We start from the raw sequence: 7148 nt of genomic DNA, 5'->3' as shown, positions 1-7148 counted from the left end.
GTGTATGTGTTAATATATGATATTTGTTTTTCTGGCTTACTTCACACTGAATAATAGGCTCTAGGTTCATCCACCTCATTAGCACTGACTCAAATGTGCTCCTTTTTATGGCTAACATTCCATTGTATATATGTACCACATTCATCTGTCAATGGACATCTAGGTTGCTTGCATGTCCTAGCTATTGTAAATGGTGCTGCAATGAACATTGGAGTACATGTGTCTTTTTCAGGTATGGTTTTCTCAGGATGTATGTCCAGTAGAGGGATTGTTGGGTGATATGGTACTATTATTCCTGGTTTTATAAGGAATCTCCGTACTATCTTCCATAGTGGCTGTATCAATTTCCAGTTGAAGGGCTGGGTTTTAATCCCCTCTCTGGAGCTTCCCTGGTGGTTCAGCTGGTAAAGAATCCGCCTGCAATGTGGGAGATCTGGGTTGGAAAGATCCCCTGGAGAAGGGAATGGCTACCCACTCCAGTATTCTACCCTGGAGATTTCCAGGGACAGAAGAGCCTGGCAGGCTGCAGTCCATGGGGTCACAGAGTCAGACATGACTGAGTGACTTTCACTTTCTGTTCCCAGAGTCTGGAACATTGTTTGACACTTGGTGAATAGTCCATAAATACTTCTGAACTGACTTCAGTTAGCTTCTGTCATCAACAGTCATGTGCTGACACTGTTTTGGGTTCCTGGTTAAGACAAGGCATCTACAGCGTATATAAAGGACAGTCCCAACTCTGATTGGAGTCGAGTTGGAGAACTAGGCCAGGCACAAGAAGTGACACTTGCCAGTGTTTTCATTGGAGAAGGCGATGGCACCCCACTCCAGTACTCTTGCCTGGAAAATCCCATGCACGGAGGAGCCTGGAAGGCTGCAGTCCATGGGGTCGCTGAGGGTCGGACACGACTAAGCGAATTCACTTTCAGTTTTCACTTTCATGCATTGGAGAAGGAAATGGCAACCCACTCCAGAGTTCTTGCCTGGAGAATCCCAGGGACAGGGGAGCCTGGTGGGCTGCCGTCTATGGAGCTGCAGAGAGTCAGACACGACTGAAGTGACTTAGCAGCAGCAGCAGTGTTTTCATTGCTCAACAAATAACACAGGGAATAAGAGGCACCAGTGTTTGGAGATAAAGGAGAACTCGACCGAGGCCATGACATCAGGGTCAGCTTTCCTGATGCGTGGGAGGTGGGCTGTGAGTTAAAGGAAATAATAGTAGCCAGATCTGTCAGGCACATCCTACCCTGTACCAGTGCCTTTTATGTATATCATTAACGCTTACAACATCCAAGGAATTGTTCTGTCTACCCACAGATGAGGAAACTCACAGCCCAGAGGAGTTAAACAATTCTATCCAAGGCCACTTAGCCCAGAGCAAGACCAACAGGCTTCAAATGGAGAACCCACGCCCTTCCCACCATGCACTGCAAAAAATGAAAAGTGGATCACAGACCTTTTCAGGTACCTTTTTGGGGGGCTTAATCTGAAGCAGCTTCCAAAGCAAGCAGCTACTGCTTCCGGGCATGACACTGGGCATGACACTGTCAGGGTGGGAGTGGGGCCACAGGGTCGCTGGGAGCCACCATTTCAGGACTGGCCAGCTTGCAGCCACCAGGGCAGGCTAAGCTGAGGTGTGGGTGTCAGCGCGGCTGTTGGACGCATTCCTAGGGCACAGCGGGTGAGCTGCGTCCACTGCTGAGAGACTGGACAGTTTCACACTTCATTGTGAGAGTACTTATAAAGAGGCCAGCGATTCCAGGCTTGATGTGGGAAGGTATGATTAAAATGGGACTCGAGCAAAGCTGTGCAGGTGGATGCTGGTTAAGTATACGGACAAACTGTTTCAATTTGAAGCCTAGCTCAACCACTTACTAGCTGGGTGAAACCACCTCCACATGGGTTCCCACCCACCACCACCGTAGGGCTTTTTAAAAGACGTTAAATGAATTAATATACGTGAAACAGAGCAGCACCTGGAGTGTAGTGCTTATGTAAGTTGGGATTACTGTCTTTATTATTCTGCGGGCAGAATTTAGCAAAGGCATATATGCTCTGAGAGTTGTTGTCAAGGCTTCAAGTCTGATGAAGGGCCCAGAGGAGGCTTAAGTGGATCTGTCCAAAGATACTGTTGCTGCTGCTTGGGAAAACAGACGTCCTTATTGTGTTTACAAGAAGGCTTTCGAGTCAGCTGAGCCGAGTGAGATCTTCTATCGAGTCCAGCCAAACAGTGACTTCTAGCGGTGGCCGTAGTTGTTAACTACCTCATACTGCAAACTAAGGGGCTCCTGTCAGGAAAGAATAGCTTGTCAGAGGACGGGAATCACGAGGAGGAGAGGTGGTCCTGGCCCGGACAGTTGTTCTGGAAATCACAGCCAGAGCCCTAAGAACTGGCAGTGTCATTCTTTGGACCTTAAACCGTCACTTTGTTGTTGGTCAGTCGCTCAGGCCTGTCTGACTCTGTGACCCCACGGACTACAGCGCACCAGACTCCTCTTTCACTGACTCCTGAAGTTTGTTCAAACTCACGTCCATTGAGTCGCTGATGCACTCCAATCATCTCATTCTCTGTCGCCCCTTTTCCTCCTGCCTTCAATCTTTCCCAGCATCAGAATTTTTTCCAGTGAGTTGGCTTTTCACATCGGTGTCCCAAGTATTGGAACTTCAGCTTCAGCCTCAGTCCTTCTAATGAATATTCAGGGTTGATTTTCTTCAGGATTGACTGGTTGGACCTCCGTGCTGTCCAAGGGACTCTCAAGAGTCTTGTCCAACACCACAGTTCAAAAGCATCAATTCTTCAGAGTTCAGCTTTCTTTATGGTCTAACTCTCACATCCATACATGACTACTAGAAAAATCATAGCTTTGACCAGACAGACCTTTGTCAGAAAAGCGATGTGTTTGCTTTTTAAGATGCTGTCTAGGTTTGTCATAGCTTTTCTTCCAAGGTGCAGGCATCTTTTAATTTCATGACTGTCCACAATGACTTTGGAGCCCAAGAAAATAAAGTCTGTCACTGTTTCCATTGTTTCCCCATCTACTTGCCATGAGGTGATGGGACTGTATGCTATGAGCTTAGTTTTTTGAATGTTGAAAATTAAGCCAGCTTTTTCACTCTCTCACCTTCATCAAGTGGCTCTTTAGTTCCTCCTCACTTTCTGCCATAAGGGTGGTGTCATCTGCATATCTGAGGTTATTGATATTTCTCCCAGCAATCTTGATTCCAGCTTGTGCTTCATCCAGCCTAGCATTTCGCATGACGTACTCTGCATATAAGTTGAATAAGCAGGGTGAAAATATACAGCTTTGACGTACTCCTTTCCCAATTTGGAACCAGTCCATTGTTCCACGTCTGGTTCTAACTGTTGCTTCTTGACCTGGATTCAGGTTTCTCAGAAGACAAGTAAGGTGGTCTGGTATTCCCATCTGTAAGAATTTCCCACAGTTTGTTGTGATACACACAAAGGATTTAGCACAGTCAGTGAAGCAGAGGTCGGTGTTTTAGTGGAATTCCCTTGCTTTTGCTGTGATCCAGCGGATGTTGGCAATTTGATCTCTGGACCCTCTGCCTTTTCTAAATCCAACTTGAACATCAGAAGTTCTCAGTTCATGTACTACTGAAACCTGACTTGAAGGATTTTGAGCATTACTTTGTTAGCAGGTGAAATGAGTGCAACTGTTTGGTAGTTTGAACATTCTTGGTCATTGCACTTCTTTGGGATTGGAGTGAAAACTGACATTTTCCAGTCCTGGGGCCACTGCTGAGTTTTCCATATTTGCTGGCATATTGAGTGCAGCATTTTCACAGCATCATCTTTTAGGATTTGAAATAGCTCAGCTGGAATTCCAGCACCTCCACTATGTTTGTTCATAGTGATGCTTCCTAAGGTCAGTTTGGCTTCACACTCTATCATGTCTGGCTCTAGGTGAGTGATTGTACCACCATGGTTATCGAGTTCATTAAAACCTTTTTTGTACAGCTCTGTGTATTCTTGCCACCTCTTCTTAATATCTTCTGCTTCTGTTAGGTCCATACCATTTCGGTCCTTTATTGTATCCATCTTTGCATGAACTGTTACTTTGGTATCTCTAAATTTTCTTGAAGAGATCTAGTCTTTCCCATTCTATTGTTTTCCTCTATTTCTTTGCATTGTTCACTTAGGAAGACTTTTTTTTTTTTAATCTCTCCTTGCTATTCTTTGGAAGTCTGCATTCAGATAGGTATATCTTTCTTTTCTCCTTCTCCTCTCACTTTTCTTTTCTCGGCTATTTGTAAAGCCTCCTCAGACAACCATTTTGCCTTTTTGTATTTCTTTTTCTCGGGGATGGTTTTGGTCACTGCCTCCTGTAAGTGTTACAAACCTCTGTCGATAGTTCTTCAGGCACTCTATCAGATCTAATCCTTTGAGTCTATTTGTCATTTCCACTCTCTAAGCATAAGGATTTGATTTAGGTCACACCTGAATGACCTAGTGGTTTTCCCTATTTTCTTCAATTTTAATCTGATTTTTGCAATAAGGAGTTCATGATCTGAGCCACAGTCAGGTCCTGGTCTTGTTTTTGTTGACTGTGTAGCGCTTCTCCATGTTTGGCTGGAAGTCTATAATCAGTCTGATTTTGGTGTTGACTATTCGGTGATGTCCATATGTAGAGTCATCTCATGTTGTTGGAAGCAGGTGTTTGCTATTACCAGTGTGTTCTCTTGGCAAAACTCTGTTAGCCTTTGCCCTGCTTCATTTTGCACTCCAAGGCCAAATTTGCCTGTTACTCCAGATATCTCTTGACTTCCTACTTTTGCATTCCAGTCCCCTATGATGGAAAGGACATCCATTTTTGGTGTTAGTTCTAGAAGGTGTTGTAGGTCTTCATAGAACCATTCAGCTTCATCATCTTCAGCATTACTGGTTGGGACATAGACTTGGATTACTGTGATGTTGAAAGGTTTGCCTTGGAAATGATCAAAGATCATTCTGTCATTTTTGAGATTCCACCCAAGTACTGCATTTCAGACTCTTTTGTTGACTATGACGGCTACTCCATTTCTTCTAAGGGATTCTTGCCACAGTATTAGATATAATGGTCATCTGAGTTAAATTCACCCTTTTTGTCCATTTTAGTTCACTGATTCTTAAAATGTCAGTGTTCACTCTTGCCATCTCCGGTTTGATCACTTCCAATTTGCCTTGATTCATGGACCTAATGTTCCAGGTTCCTATGCAATATTATTCTGTACAGCATTGGACTTTACTTTCACCACCAGACACATCCACGGGTAGGCATCATTTCAGCTTTGGCTCAGCCCTTTCATTCCTTCTGGAGCTATTTCTCTGCTTTTCTCTAGTAGAATAATGGACAGCTACCAACCTGGGGGGGATTGATTTTCAGTGTCATATCTTTTTGCCTTTTCATACTGTTTCTGGGATTCTCAAAGCCAACAATACTGAAGTGGTTTGTCATTCCCTTCTCCAGTGGACCATGTCTTGTCAGAACTTTCCATTATTACCCATCTGTCTGGGTGGCCCTACGTGACGTGGCTCATAGTTTGTTACACAAAACTGTGATCCATGTGATCATTTTAGTCAGTTTTCTTTGACTGGTTTTCATTCTGTCTGCCCTCTGGTAGATGAGGATAAGAGGCTTGTGCAAGCTTCCTGATGGGAGGGACTGGCTGTGGGGAAAACTAGGTCTTTCTTTGATGGGCAAGGCCATGCTCAGTAAATCTTTAATTTTCTGTGTTCCCTCCCGGTAGTTTAGCCTAAGGCCAAAGTACAGGGGTAATGGTAGGGGTATTGGAGACCTCCTTCCAAAGGACTTATGGCAGCATGCCATGCCTCCCGGGACTGCTTCTGTGAGTGTCCCTGACCCTGCAGCAGGCCACTGTTGACCCACACCTCCATCAGAGACTCCCAAATACTCAGAGTCAATTTGGCTGGGTCTCTTGTGGGGTCACTGCTCCCCTCTCCTGGGTCCTGGTGGGCACAAGGTTTTGTTTGTGCCCTCAAGAGCCTCTCTTTCCCCAGTCCTGTGGAAGCTCTGTAATCGAATCCCGCTGACCTTCAAAGTCCGATTCCCTGGGGATTCTCAGCCCCTTTGCTGGATCCCCAGGTTGGGAAGTCTGTTATGGGCCCTAGAATTTTTGCAACAGTGCTAGAATTTCTTTGGTGTAATTGTTCTCCAGCTTGTGTATCCCCCACCTGGCAGCTCTGTGGTAGTGCTAATGGTGACCTCCTCTGAGGGGACTTATGCCAGCCACCCCACCTGCTGCTGCTGCCCTGCGCCTCCTTCGGAGACACTCAAGCACTCACAGGCAGGTCTGGCTCTGTCTCTTGTGGGGCCACTGCTCCTTCCTCTGGGTCCTGGTGCACACAAAGTTTTGCTTGTACCCTCCAAGCATCTCGGGTGGGCATGGGTTTGATTTTAAACATGACTGCACCCCTCCTGCTGTCTTGCTGCAGCTTCTCCTTTGCCCTTGGATGCGGGGTATCTTTTCTGATGGATTCCAACCTTCTCCTGTCAATGGTTGTTCAGCAACGAGTTGCAATTTCTCAGAAGACTAGGGCACGTCTTTCTATTCCACCTTCTTTACTGCTGTATCATTACATACATATATATACAGTGAAATACTGATAGGTAAGAGGACATGGTGACGGCAACAACTTCGTCTCAGACACACGAGAGAATCCATTACATACACACGTAGAGGGACAGAGTGATAGAACAAGTGTGGTAAAATGTTACTATTTGGAAACACTGGGGGAAGGATATACTGGAATTCTTTGTAGTATTTTTGCCCACTCTTATATCTAATTTCAAAATGTTTTAAAAAATGTTTTCAATGTTATTTTTCTTATGTCCCCATAGTGAGTTGAATAGTGTCCCCCCCAAATTCATATCCACGTAGACCCTTAGAATGTGACCTTATTTGGACATAGTCTTTGTGGATGTAATTAGTTAAAACGAGGTCATGCTGGATTAGACTGGGCCCTAAATCCAATGACTTGTGTCCTTATAAGAGAAAAGGGGGACTTCCCTGGCAGTCCAGTGGTTAACACTCTGCATTTCTGCAGGGGGCACAGGTTCAGTCCCTCATTAGGGAACTAAGACCCTGCATGCCTTGTGTTATGGCCAAAAAAAAAAAAAAGTTAATTA

Source organism: Capra hircus, chromosome 1, assembly GCF_001704415.2.
Source record: "Capra hircus breed San Clemente chromosome 1, ASM170441v1, whole genome shotgun sequence".
NCBI lineage: Eukaryota > Metazoa > Chordata > Mammalia > Artiodactyla > Bovidae > Capra > Capra hircus.
Note: the sequence above shows the minus strand (reverse complement) of the source record.